We start from the raw sequence: 14,230 nt of genomic DNA, 5'->3' as shown, positions 1-14,230 counted from the left end.
GCGACCGACTCAACACAGACATCTATTATAAACCGACTGACTCCCACAGCTACCTGGACTACACCTCCTCCCACCCTGCCCCCTGTAAAAACGCCATCCCATATTCCCAATTCCTTCGTCTCCGCCGCATCTGCTCCCAGGAGGACCAATTCCAACACCACACAGCCCAGATGGCCTCCTTCTTCAAGGACCGCAGATTCCCCCCAGACGTGATCGACGATGCCCTCCACCGCATCTCCTCCACTTCCCGCTCCTCCGCCCTTGAGCCCCGCTCCTCCAACCGCCACCAAGACAGAACCCCACTGGTTCTCACCTACCACCCCACCAACCTGCGCATACAACGTATCATCCGCCGCCATTTCCGCCACCTCCAAACGGACCCCACCACCAAGGATATATTTCCCTCCCCTCCCCTATCAGCGTTCCGCAAGGACCACTCCCTTCGTGACTCCCTTGTCAGATCCACACCCCCCACCAACCCAACCTCCACCCCCGGCACCTTCCCCTGCAACCGCAGGAAATGTAAAACTTGCGCCCACACCTCCACACTCACTTCCCTCCAAGGCCCCAAGGGATCCTTCCATATCCGCCACAAGTTCACCTGTACCTCCACATACATCATCTATTGCATCCGCTGCACCCGATGTGGCCTCCTCTATATTGGTGAGACAGGCTGCTTACTTGCGGAACGCTTCAGAGAACACCTCTGGGCCGCCCGAACCAACCAACCCAATCACCCCGTGGCTCAACACTTTAACTCTCCCTCCCACTCCACCGAGGACATGCAGGTCCTTGGACTCCTCCACCGGCAGAACACAACTACACGACGGCTGGAGGAGGAGCGCCTCATCTTCCGCCTGGGAACCCTCCAACCACAAGGTATGAATTCAGATTTCTCCAGCTTCCTCATTTCCCCTCCCCCCACCTCGTCTCAGTCGGTTCCCTCAACTCAGCACCGCCCTCCTAATCTGCAATCCTCTTCCTGACCTCTCCGCCCCCACCCCACTCCGGCCTATCACCCTCACCTTGACCTCCTTCCACCTATCCCACCTCCATCGCCCCTCCCCCTAGTCCCTCCTCCCTACCTTTTATCTCAGACTGCTTGGCTCTCTCTCTCTTATTCCTGATGAAGGGCTTATGCTCGAAACGTCGAATTCTCTATTCCTGAGATGCTGCCTAACCTGCTGTGCTTTGACCAGCAACACATTTGCAGCAGTTGAAAGAAGAAGGGCCTATGTCTGAAGGTTGCCTAGCAACACTAGTCTTGATTTGTTTTTCCCAAGACACTTGGTCAGTAGAAAGAAGAGTTTTCCAAATCTTGCAGTAAGTGTTTTTTTTTATTTCTTGACTAAAAAAGTGCACGATCAGCAGAATAGGTCTCTCTGAAATAATTGTAGGTACCTGAGAATATTCCCAAGTATCAGTATCTATGAATATCATTTAGAGGCCATTTCGCAGCTCAACTACAGGTTATAGACTCAAAATTGGGAGTTCCAATGATGGTCAGTGTCATGGAAATTGAGAGTTAAGGTAAATTGAGGTAAGAATGAGGCCATGTTCTTTGGGAACTGGGCTAAGTAATCCTTTATCCCCTTCACCATCAGGCCAGGTGACCTGAAGGTGCTGGGAACACTGTTTGGAGGAGTGAGGTCATGCACAAAAACTTGGGAGGAGTGAATTGCCAAGGTGAGGCAGAAACTGGGCTTTTCAGAGCACTGCTGGCTCTCCAATGTGGATAAGAACATGGTCATCAGGTGTGAGGTACTCTGTTGTTGTACGTGGCATAGGTCTGGCCCATTCTCAGAACGTGCACTGTTACAGTCACCAAAGCCATCTTCCATTTCATCTGGAGGTCTAAGATGAATCATGTCCTCAGGGACACCATGTACAAAGCGCTGTTTTGGGGGGGGGGGGGGCAGAATGTACCGAACACCATCCTCATCCTGATGACTCCCTTTGTGTGTAGCTGCATCAAGAAGTGCGTAACACAAGTACTAAGCATCACAACGTACTGAGGATCTACCTGTCTCTGGTGTTGCATAGGATGGGTCTGGCCTTGATGCCACATAACACTCCAACTATTTGGACCATTCCATATCACCTGTCCTTCATGGGGACATTTATAAAGAAAAGCACCTTTGAGCACAAGTCCATCAGGAAGTGGTCAGCATGCAACACCCTTGAGACCCTGTGGGAAAATGAGAGGGTGGATCCTGTCAGGCTGTTACCTGAGCAGACTTCAAAGTCATTTGGTAGAATGCCTCATTATCATAACTTTCCAACAAGCACCAAGACCTTGCTTGGCTGATGGTGAGGGCATTACCTGTGAGATCCTTTATTTATGCCCAGACTCTGCACCACCACACACTGCCCTTGAAGCGGTTGGTGAAGAGACTGTCAAACATCAGATGGAATGTGCCTTTGCAAAGAAAGCCTCGAGAAAGATCAGTGGTTTTTGTCCTGAGCAACTCTCTGTGATGCAGAGTCCATTCCACAGTTCGTTCCCATTAAACATCCTGCGCTGGGGTCACACTGACCCACACATTGTCCATTAAACACTGCTCCACAGTCAGTTCCCCAAAATGCATACCAAACCAAACATCATCTGCAGCTAGAGGACCATCAACTCAGTGAAAGGCACTCTTTTGTCTGTCCAAAACTTGTTGGTCTTCCAGAGCAAGGAGTGGACCTCAACCAAGTGTTGCAGATTGGCATATTCCAGGGTCCAGGACTACATGTTGAGGGATGCACTAAAGCTTGGGGCAGCAGCCACCAAGGTGTATTTGGAAAGATGACTGTCTTAAGGTCTTTCTGCCGAAGTTGGTCTGTTCAGTTATCAGACCTTCGCCCTGAGCCTCAAAAGTATGTAAATACAGTCTTGTACACGTAAGAAAATATCTTTTGGTTTGCTTGTTGTTTAGAGTCAATGTCCAATATTTGTTTATCTTCATAGGCTACAGTACAGTACAGAACCGGACTGCTTCAGTGACTATGTATATAAGATTTTTATGAATAAAGTATATTTTTTAAAAATACAACAACATTCAGGCAAGGATCCAAAAAACTTGGATTTTGTGCTTTCTCCTTTTTATTTGCCACGTCAGAAAGTTTTCATTTATGACTCACAGCAATTGCTCCACGAAGCACGGACTATCTTTAAATAATTCTAGCCATTCGCCCCCTGCTGCTTTGTCTCGCAATGAACAGCATGGTCAGCGTTAGCTGGCTGCAGAGACCATGAAAGCAAACAGATAACACGTCACACTGTTTTCATTTCCGGGGCCATCCAATGTAGTCCTCATTCTTTATAAAGTGTTTTTTTTATTGTTGTTTCCCCTAGGTATCGTTCAGAATAATTATTGTAAGTTACTACTTATGGACTGTACTTTTGAATCAACCCAAATTGCTACACTTCAGCTACATTTGTCAGCATACATAGTGTTCATGCATGTTTTCTGAATATTATTTCTTGTGACACGTCAGGCTGGTGAGGACTGAGCAAGCCTCTTGATTAGATTTTTATTTTGAAAGACTTAGTTAGGAACAATGACCAACAAAACGCTGGTCGAGGACGTTGTCCATGTTTGTGATCTTTTTACAGTGAGTGTACATGTAAAATGAACAGTAATGAATAGAAATACAATTTTATCGTGCCAAAAGACATGATTGTTCGTATTATGAAAATATATCGTATTTAAATATGTTTTTAAAAGTGAAAAAATAAATATGCCGCACCTTTATCGGAAAATGGGCTTTCTTTTGGAAACCATTACTTACATAAATTCACAGAATTACTCAAGTTACCGAACATAAATAAATTGAAAGGTGGGAATCGAAGCACGCACGTTTTCCGACAAGATTCAGCTTTATCACGATCGTATGAGCTGTTTTGGACCATGTTTTCAAAGGCATTTTGCCAGTTGCATATTTTTCTTTCTCGTGAAGTGTATTCCAGGATAGATTACATAACGGCAGCCAATCTGTTTTCTGGTATGTTATAATAATGTTTCTCGGATAAATATATTTAAGATGCTGAGAAGAGTTTATAATTGTGTGACCAGACCTCTTCATTTCAGGGAAGAAAATTCATTAAAGTTTTTTTAACCTACAAGTTCAGATCAAACTCTTCCACCTTAACAGTCACACATTTCTATTAGTTTTCTTGCAATGCATTGTTATCTTAAATAGGGATTCCTCTTTTTTGATAATGAATCATTGGCATTGAGGAATTTTGATATTATGGAACTTCAAACATTTGAGACATGTTCTGTAAGGAGATTGTATATTATGTGACGGCTGATGTATCATGTTGTTTAATGCACATAAAATGTTAATGTTCGCTGTATCATAGTAAGTCAAGGTTCACTTGGAATATTGCAAGATAAGCTTCTGTAACAATGTAGTTATTACTTGTTCACAAGCTTGTTTATATATATCTTTGTCAATTTTTAAAAATTAGCAAAATGATCTACACTTTTTTAATGTTTGTTACATGGATAATTGTAATAACTAAGTAAGTGTGAGATGATCTGGTATACATCTCCACACTGTTGTATTGTTTTAATATGTGACATGTCATTAAAACTACTTTTCGTCTTTTTCCTATTTAATACACAGCTAATATTCAATTATTTATTTTGCTATAAGAATGAGAATACAAACTGATCATTTCACTGAGTTATCTAACATTTAATAAATAATGCACTGCTACATTTAAAATGGTTGGCACTTGTCTTTAATATGCTGTTAATACGTGCATAGAGATAGTATAGCAGTCTTGTATGTCACACAGTATATTAAAATGTCATACACCATGTTCATCAGCATTTTTGGTAAAGATATATGGAATCATAATTTGTAAATTTGCTAAGTTATACACCTATTAGGATTTTCAACAATAGTTTAACTGATGATCAATCTGACACCATTCTCCACATCATTGGTTTCAAACATGTACCTTTCCAATTTCCAATCTGTTGATTACTTAATTTGAAAGTAACAACTTCTAATGATTTTTTGCCTGTAACTCTTAAAGCTCTTGAAGTATTACCAAATGAAAACACTAGTTAAGACATAAATTAAGATGTGATGTTAATATGCAAGCAACTGGATAACTCCTGTTTCAAAAAAGGTCTGTGGTACTATGGACCACACAATAAACAAGATTACTTTTGAAACTGATTCAGTATATTCAATCAAAATATAACTCATTTCAAAAATAAAAGTAATTGCAAAAGTTAAAGATGTTGAACGACTCCAAGTAGAATAATTAGGGACTTGCTAAAGATTAAGCCTAATCTGCTACCGAGAACAAAGGATTTGTATTTGGGGAGCAGAGGTGAGGGGTTTGTCTGTTTAGTGGAGAAAAGGTTGTGCCAAATAAACTGAATGGAAGACACGAGCTGCAGGTAGGTATCTGGCAATTATAAGTAGAGAAGAATTAATGAGTAGGACTGACTGAATATGTTAATCCCTGACCGAGAAGATGTTGGGTACTCATTAGAGTGAATGAAAAGTAACAATAAGTGGGGGAAAAAGCAAAGGCAAGATTAGGAGAATTATTGTTCACCAAGTAATTATAGTTTGGGAAATAATGCCTGAAAGGATGCTGACAGCATATTAAAGAAAACACTTCAAAAGTAATTGTATTAAACTTATAAAGGAAAACTATGATAAAGGGACCAGAGATTTGAACTAATTGGATATTCTTTCAAAGAGCTATCAGTCACACAGTGGATCAAATGGCCTCCTTCCGTGTCGATGATACTATAGGGTAAGCAGAGTGAAGCTAATGAACAGGGATTGCAATTAATAGTTCCAGGTCATTGGGTTAGAGGCAAGAGAATAGATAGTGAGCCCTCCAACTACCCTGTTAACTTATTTGCATAGGCTAACATAGAGCAGAGGTGAAAATAGCAAGGTTTTACATGCATAACAGTCTTTGTATATGATTTGGACATGCTGATATCTATGTATATATTGCTCAAGTCAACCTTCATCATGAATTAACCATCATCAGGGAGGAGTTTTCCAAGTTTGGGAATAATCTTGAGGTTTGCTAGCTGAGCTGGATTACTCAAGTGAACATTATTGAAGTGAGGATCTATCATGCTGTAATTATAAAAAGATCTTGCAAAAGTTTTCTTTCAGATTAAGTGAAGGGAATTAGTTATTGATACAAATAGAATAAAGGTAGTTACCATAGTCTTACCAGACCATCAGGCTACTTTCCCATTACAGAGAAGTGGCTGGTAGTAGTTTAACTTGAGGGATCTCCACACTTCAGTGAGGGAAAAGGTTAAGAAAGACAGTCCATCATGATAACTTCAGCCAGCATGGGAATTGAGCACATGCTATATCAGTCTGTATTACAAACCAGCCTGAGCTAACTGAACCCCCTAAAAGTAGAATATAAGTTGGACAAAGGAGGAGATAACATTAGGTGGTGGAACCCCTAGTAAGGTAGATTATACCATGATATGTGAAAGATACAGCTTTTTCAAACAAACTAATTTTTTTCAGCCCCTGATTATGTTGATAGTATTGACCAAGTATATATGAACATTGCAACCCAAAAATCGTTGCAATTGGTTATTTGTTTTAAAGATCATTACAACTACTGAATTTTCCTTCTTGACTTTCAATTGATTTATTTTAGTAACTGATTAAGCTTATTTCTTAAATCTGGACTCTGGTCTGATTTTGGCTCATTTCTTGTTGATAAATGACAGACTTGAATCTCAATTTCTGATACAGATAGGGGAGAGAGGTAAATTGAACAATTTTATTTTTCTCTCTGTCTGTAGGCAAGGATCTTTTTATTTCTTTTGAAACTGGCTGTCGTGTGTTTCCCGAAATCCTGTTCTTGAAGTCCAATTTTTAAACAGACACACAACAAACTTCCTCTGGGTTAAATTAGAAGTATGATTTATTCATGCAGTCAAACTCAAGGAATGGTTGTCGCAACACCTACACAAGCATAGAAGGAAGAGAAAGGAAAGGAAAGAGCTTACAATGAAGAAAAATGTTTTAAAATATAAACTTACAGAAAAACATTAATTGATTTTCAAACTACAGCAAGATTGTGTCCAGTGAAGGATCTGTCTTGCACAAACATTTAAACAGATTTAGCTAGCTGAGGCAGAAGTTAGCAAAATTAACAATGACACAGCAATATGAGGTTGGTGTATGAATACTTAATTCACTTTTCAGTTGAGGATAAGGTCTAAGAACTTTCAAAGGAGGCTTACCTGGGCTGGAACATTTGCAGCAAGAATGAGTTTTGATGACCTATGTTAGCAGTCTTGTTCTGTTGTATTTGTTGATTGCAAAATCCATACAATGCAGTGCTATGAGATTCCAGGAGGATGGTGCCTAAGCTTTGGCCAAATATTTGCTGATTGAAACTTTACAGAATTATAGTCATAGCATCATACAGCATGGAAACAAACTCTTTGGTCCAACTATTCCATACTGACCATGTTCCCAAACTAAACTAGTCCCAGCTGCCTGCACTTGGCCCATATCCCTCCAAACTTTTCCTATTCATGTACCTATCCAAGTGTCGTTTCAACATTGTAACTATACCTGCATCCACCACTTTCTCTGGCAGTTCATTCCATCCACAAACCACTATCACCTTAAAACTATGCCCCCTAGTTTTAAACTCTCCCACCTTAGGGAAAAGACCTTCGCTATTCACCTTATTTATGCCCCTCGTGATTTTACAAACCACTATAAGGTCACCCCTAAACCTCCTACACTCCGGTGAAAGAAGTCCTAGCCTATTTGTATAACTCAAACCCTCCATTCCCAGCAACAACAGTAAAACTTACATCATGCACTTTTAGCAGCCATTTTTTAGACCAGAAAAGCCCACTTCAAAAACTGAAAAAGTATAGATTTTAAAATATTTCACGATCTCTTTCAAATCTTATCGACCTCATGCGTTTAATAATTTCTTAAGATTAATATTGATCAAGGCATGCTGTAAGCTGTATTACATCCAGTTCCGCTGCATGAAATTTGAGTTCAATAAATCAAAATTGCAATAGAAAATGGAATAAAAACCCATTATTGTCCATCTAGTAAACACTTATACAGTGTGCACACAAAATTTATGATTTTTATTTAGGAAGGCGTCCAAAACTAGCAGCTATAAATATAAGACAGTCAGCAATAAGTACAATAGAGAATTCAAGAGAAACCTCTATCCTCAGAGAGTAATAACAACATGAAATTTGATGTCAAATGGAATGAGTGAGGCAATTAACATAAACTCATTGAAGGAGAACCTATATAAGAAGATGAGAGAGAAAGGGATAGAAGAATAAGTTGACATGGTGAGATTAAATTAATTGGGAGGAAGCCCATGTGCAGTAAAAACAATGGCACCAACCTGAGATAAAAACAGAAAATGCTGGAAATACACAACAGTTCAGTAGCATGCCTAGAAACAGAAACAGAGCCAACATTCAAACAAATAATCTATCCTAAGGCTCAGGAGCAGACATAGGCCATTTGGCCCACAGAGTCTGTTCTCCCACGGCTGATCTGATAAAACTTTACTGCTTTTCCACGTAATGATTGCTCTACTGATTATAAATCTATCCATTTCACACTTGAATATATTTAACACCACAACCTCTACAGCCCTTTGTCATAAATAATTCCACAGATTCACTGTCTTCTGAAAAAAAATTCCACCACATCTCTCTCTTAAATTGTGATCCCTAATACTGATAATATGCCCTCTGGTCCTAGACTCTTGGGGAAACCAGCTCTTGGTATCAACCCTATCAAGGCCATTAAAAAACATTATAGGTTTCAATAAGGTCACTTCTCATTTTTCTAAACTTTAATGTGTTGGCCTCTCCTCATAAGAAGATCCCTCCATACCCAGGATCAACCTAATGAACCTCTGAATTGTCTCAAATGGCAGTGTACCTTTCCTTAGGGCACCAGAACTGTTCACAGTACTTCATATGAGGTCTCACTATGTCTTATATAGATTTAGGAAAACGTCCCTATTTTTATACTCTGTTCCCACATTAGATTTATCTTCCTTATCACTTGCTAGCTATTTGTGATTCATGCAGGAGGACTCCCAAATCCCTCTATGCTGGAGCTTTCAGAAGTAGACAAGCAGGAGGCTGGAAGAACACAACGAGCCAGGTAAGCATCAGGAGGTAGAGAAGTCAACATTTGGGGTATAACCCTTCTTCAGAAGCCATTCTCCAGTTACATAACATTCAATTCCTCTAATCTTCCTGCAAAGTGCATAAGCTCACATTTTCCCACATTACATTCCATCTGCCAAGTTTTTTTGCCCACTCACTTAATCCAACTACATTTCCTTGCAAACTCTCTATCATCCTCACTACTTGCCTTCACAGCTGTTTTGTGTCATCTGCAAATTGACAGATGTACATTAATTTCACTCCAACTCATTAACATATATTGTAAATAATGATAGCCCCAGTACTGATCTCTGTGGCATTCCACTAGTTAAATGTTTCTGCCTTGAAAATGCCCCTTATCCCAACTCTGTCTTCTTGTAAAAACTGAAATAACTGTAGATGCTGTAGATCAGAAACAAAAACAGAAATTGCTTGAAAAGCTCAGCAGGTCAGGCAGCATCTGTGCAGGAAAATCAGAGTTAAGGTCCTGTGATCCTTCCTTCGAATACTATCTTCTTGTAGTTAGTTATTCCTCTATCAAATGAAACCAAAAGAGAAAATGCTGAAAATACATAGCTCACTAATCAGTATCTATTCAGAGAACAAATTCAGTCACAACCTTTTACAGGACAGAAGACAGCTACATATCTGCCAACTATCAGGAAAGAGGCAGGGCTGAATTTTAACAAAAATTGATGAAGTGTCAATTTCAGCGAATTTAAGAAGAATTTTTCTACATAAGCTCTTACAAGTTATCTCATACAAGTCTCTACTGCTCATTTCATATGTATGCATGCCTTTAATGGTACCATGCTCATGATGATCTGTATTCTCAAACAGAAGAAGGCCCAGAAGAATAACCCATGTCCTCAATGGATTATTGTCTCTCCCCCTTAGATTTTAAATTTCCACATAACAATATTGTCACTTTTGCATCCTATGAGACAGCCTCCAAACCCCATAACTAAACTCCCTATCTTTCCTACCATAGTTGTGACCATTGATAACCCACTTTGACTTTCAGGGAGTAAACCCCCAAGGACTGACCTTGTCCCACGCCCTTACCAGGGACAGCACGAGCTAATGAGTCTTGTCAGATGTGTCTGCAGCTCTTTGATTGATTTATCACTAATCCCTGACTGATTGCAGTGGACCTGAAAATGTGTTGCTGGTTAAAGCACAGCAGGTTAGGCAGCATCCAAGGAACAGGAAATTCGACGTTTCGGGCCAGAGCCCTTCATCAGGAATGCAGTGAACCTACAAGACTGAGCTGTGGCCCCCTCTCTGGACTGTCATGATACAAGAGCCCTTTACCCAAATGACCCCAAGTGGCTGACTGCCCTTGTTGAAGCCCCAGGACTGAGAGTGGACACTGTCCTTGGCTGACTGTGGTGGAAACTCCTAACTGACAACAATTTCCCTTGACATAACTGAGACTACTCCCATTAAAATTTAAAACATTTCCATTTGGTTGAAGCATATTCAGTATGATTGCTGTGTCAGTTGGTGACACATACTGTAGATATGATATTGACATAGAACGGTGCCACATAGCAACATTATTATCCCCTTGACTGATCACTGCTGACAACCATGACAAGCTGGCTGACTTTGCATCTGCATTAAAAGCCATGCCAACAGGAGAAATGCTGAGAACCTGTAAGTTCTGAATGAGGTAGCTAAATGGAAAAAGGCAAGAAAATAAAGGCAAATCAAAGATGGTGTGAACATGCAACATGCAAAGGGAATGAATGCTTAGAAAGCAAGCAAAGAACCCTGACACGCACCTTGTTTCAATTGATGCCTCTTCCTGTGTACAAAGTAGCCTGACAGCAGCAATACACGAAAGGTATCAAGGTCCTCCACTATTGAAGTGGAATACTATTATAAATTGGATTTGTGTTATAATCGAGTAAAAAATGAGGTCTGCAGATGCTGGAGATCACAGCTGCAAATGTGTTGCTGGTCAAAGCACAGCAGGTTAGGCAGCATCTCAGGAATAGAGAATTCGACGTTTCGAGCATAAGCCCTTCATCAGGAATAAGAGAGAGAGAGCCAAGCCGGCTGAGATAAAAGGTAGGGAGGAGGGACTAGGGGGAGGGGCGATGGAGGTGGGATAGGTGGAAGGAGGTCAAGGTGAGGGTGATAGGCCGGAGTGGGGTGGGGGCGGAGAGGTCAGGAAGAGGATTGCAGGTTAGGAGGGCGGTGCTGAGTTGAGGGAACCGACTGAGACAAGGTGGGGGGAGGGGAAATGAGGAAGCTGGAGAAATCTGAATTCATACCTTGTGGTTGGAGGGTTCCCAGGCGGAAGATGAGGCGCTCCTCCTCCAGCCGTCGTGTAGTTGTGTTCTGCCAGTGGAGGAGTCCAAGGACCTGCATGTCCTCGGTGGAGTGGGAGGGGGAGTTAAAGTGTTGAGCCACGGGGTGATTGGGTTGGTTGGTTCGGGCGGCCCAGAGGTGTTCTCTGAAGCGTTCCGCAAGTAAGCGGCCTGTCTCACCAATATAGAGGAGGCCACATCGGGTGCAGCGGATGCAATAGATGATGTGTGTGGAGGTACAGGTGAACTTGTGGCGGATATGGAAGGATCCCTTGGGGCCTTGGAGGGAAGTGAGTGTGGAGGTGTGGGCGCAAGTTTTACATTTCCTGCGGTTGCAGGGGAAGGTGCCGGGGGTGGAGGTTGGGTTGGTGGGGGGTGTGGATCTGACAAGGGAGTCACGAAGGGAGTGGTCCTTGCGGAACGCTGATAGGGGAGGGGAGGGAAATATATCCTTGGTGGTGGGGTCCGTTTGGAGGTGGCGGAAATGGCGGCGGATGATACGTTGTATGCGCAGGTTGGTGGGGTGGTAGGTGAGAACCAGTGGGGTTCTGTCTTGGTGGCGGTTGGAGGAGCGGGGCTCAAGGGCGGAGGAGCGGGAAGTGGAGGAGATGCGGTGGAGGGCATCGTCGATCACGTCTGGGGGGAATCTGCGGTCCTTGAAGAAGGAGGCCATCTGGGTTGTGCGGTGTTGGATCCTTGAAGAAGGAGGCCATCTGGGTTGTGCGGTGTTGGATCCTTGAAGAAGGAGGCCATCTGGGTTGTGCGGTGTTGGATCCTTGAAGAAGGAGGCCATCTGGGTTGTGCGGTGTTGGATCCTTGAAGAAGGAGGCCATCTGGGTTGTGCGGTGTTGGATCCTTGAAGAAGGAGGCCATCTGGGTTGTGCGGTGTTGGATCCTTGAAGAAGGAGGCCATCTGGGTTGTGCGGTGTTGGATCCTTGAAGAAGGAGGCCATCTGGGTTGTGCGGTGTTGGATCCTTGAAGAAGGAGGCCATCTGGGTTGTGCGGTGTTGGATCCTTGAAGAAGGAGGCCATCTGGGTTGTGCGGTGTTGGATCCTTGAAGAAGGAGGCCATCTGGGTTGTGCGGTGTTGGATCCTTGAAGAAGGAGGCCATCTGGGTTGTGCGGTGTTCCAACACCGCACAACCCAGATGGCCTCCTTCTTCAAGGACCGCAGATTCCCCCCAGACGTGATCGACGATGCCCTCCACCGCATCTCCTCCACTTCCCGCTCCTCCGCCCTTGAGCCCCGCTCCTCCAACCGCCACCAAGACAGAACCCCACTGGTTCTCACCTACCACCCCACCAACCTGCGCATACAACGTATTATCCGCCGCCATTTCCGCCACCTCCAAACGGACCCCACCACCAAGGATATATTTCCCTCCCCTCCCCTATCAGCGTTCCGCAAGGACCACTCCCTTCGTGACTCCCTTGTCAGATCCACACCCCCCACCAACCCAACCTCCACCCCCGGCACCTTCCCCTGCAACCGCAGGAAATGTAAAACTTGCGCCCACACCTCCACACTCACTTCCCTCCAAGGCCCCAAGGGATCCTTCCATATCCGCCACAAGTTCACCTGTACCTCCACACACATCATCTATTGCATCCGCTGCACCCGATGTGGCCTCCTCTATATTGGTGAGACAGGCCGCTTACTTGCGGAACGCTTCAGAGAACACCTCTGGGCCGCCCGAACCAACCAACCCAATCACCCCGTGGCTCAACACTTTAACTCCCCCTCCCACTCCACCGAGGACATGCAGGTCCTTGGACTCCTCCACCGGCAGAACACAACTACACGACGGCTGGAGGAGGAGCGCCTCATCTTCCGCCTGGGAACCCTCCAACCACAAGGTATGAATTCAGATTTCTCCAGCTTCCTCATTTCCCCTCCCCCCACCTTGTCTCAGTCGGTTCCCTCAACTCAGCACCGCCCTCCTAACCTGCAATCCTCTTCCTGACCTCTCCGCCCCCACCCCACTCCGGCCTATCACCCTCACCTTGACCTCCTTCCACCTATCCCACCTCCATCGCCCCTCCCCCTAGTCCCTCCTCCCTACCTTTTATCTCAGCCGGCTTGGCTCTCTCTCTCTTATTCCTGATGAAGGGCTTATGCTCGAAACGTCGAATTCTCTATTCCTGAGATGCTGCCTAACCTGCTGTGCTTTGACCAGCAACACATTTGCGTTTGTGTTATAATCATATGGTGAGGCTAGTGTGTGTCTGATGCCAATCTTCATGGAAAGAGTGGATAGGGCTTGAGGCTTGTCTCTCCTGAGTTGGCAGATATGTAGATGTCTTCCGTACCATAAAATATTGTAACTGAATCATTTATCTATCAATCATTCATCTATTCTCTGAATGGATACTGATTAGTGAACTAAGTATTTTCACTACTCACGGAGGGTACGCTAAAGTATTGGAAACTTCTGATCAAATGAAGGCCTTGAGGAGCAAGTTGAAAATTTTAACTTTAACTTTCGGGAATAATCACTATTTAGAGTTTCCACTACATGAGAGAACAATAAACCGTGTATAGGCAAAAACAGGTAATGATGAGATATTAATGCATGTATAGGGGGGTCTCATCGTTCACTATTCAAACAGGTGGAAAATTGGAACTTTTTCCCCTTATTGTTGAAAATCTTTTTCTCAATTTTACCATATTTTCCCAATTGACTCATCACTGCTCACATCATTCAACAGCTGGGAGAAGTTTTCTCTATCAC

The sequence above is a fragment of the Hemiscyllium ocellatum genome, chromosome 10, assembly GCF_020745735.1.
Source record: "Hemiscyllium ocellatum isolate sHemOce1 chromosome 10, sHemOce1.pat.X.cur, whole genome shotgun sequence".
In the NCBI taxonomy this organism is placed as follows: Eukaryota; Metazoa; Chordata; class Chondrichthyes; order Orectolobiformes; family Hemiscylliidae; genus Hemiscyllium; species Hemiscyllium ocellatum.
This window is presented reverse-complemented; position numbering follows the sequence as displayed.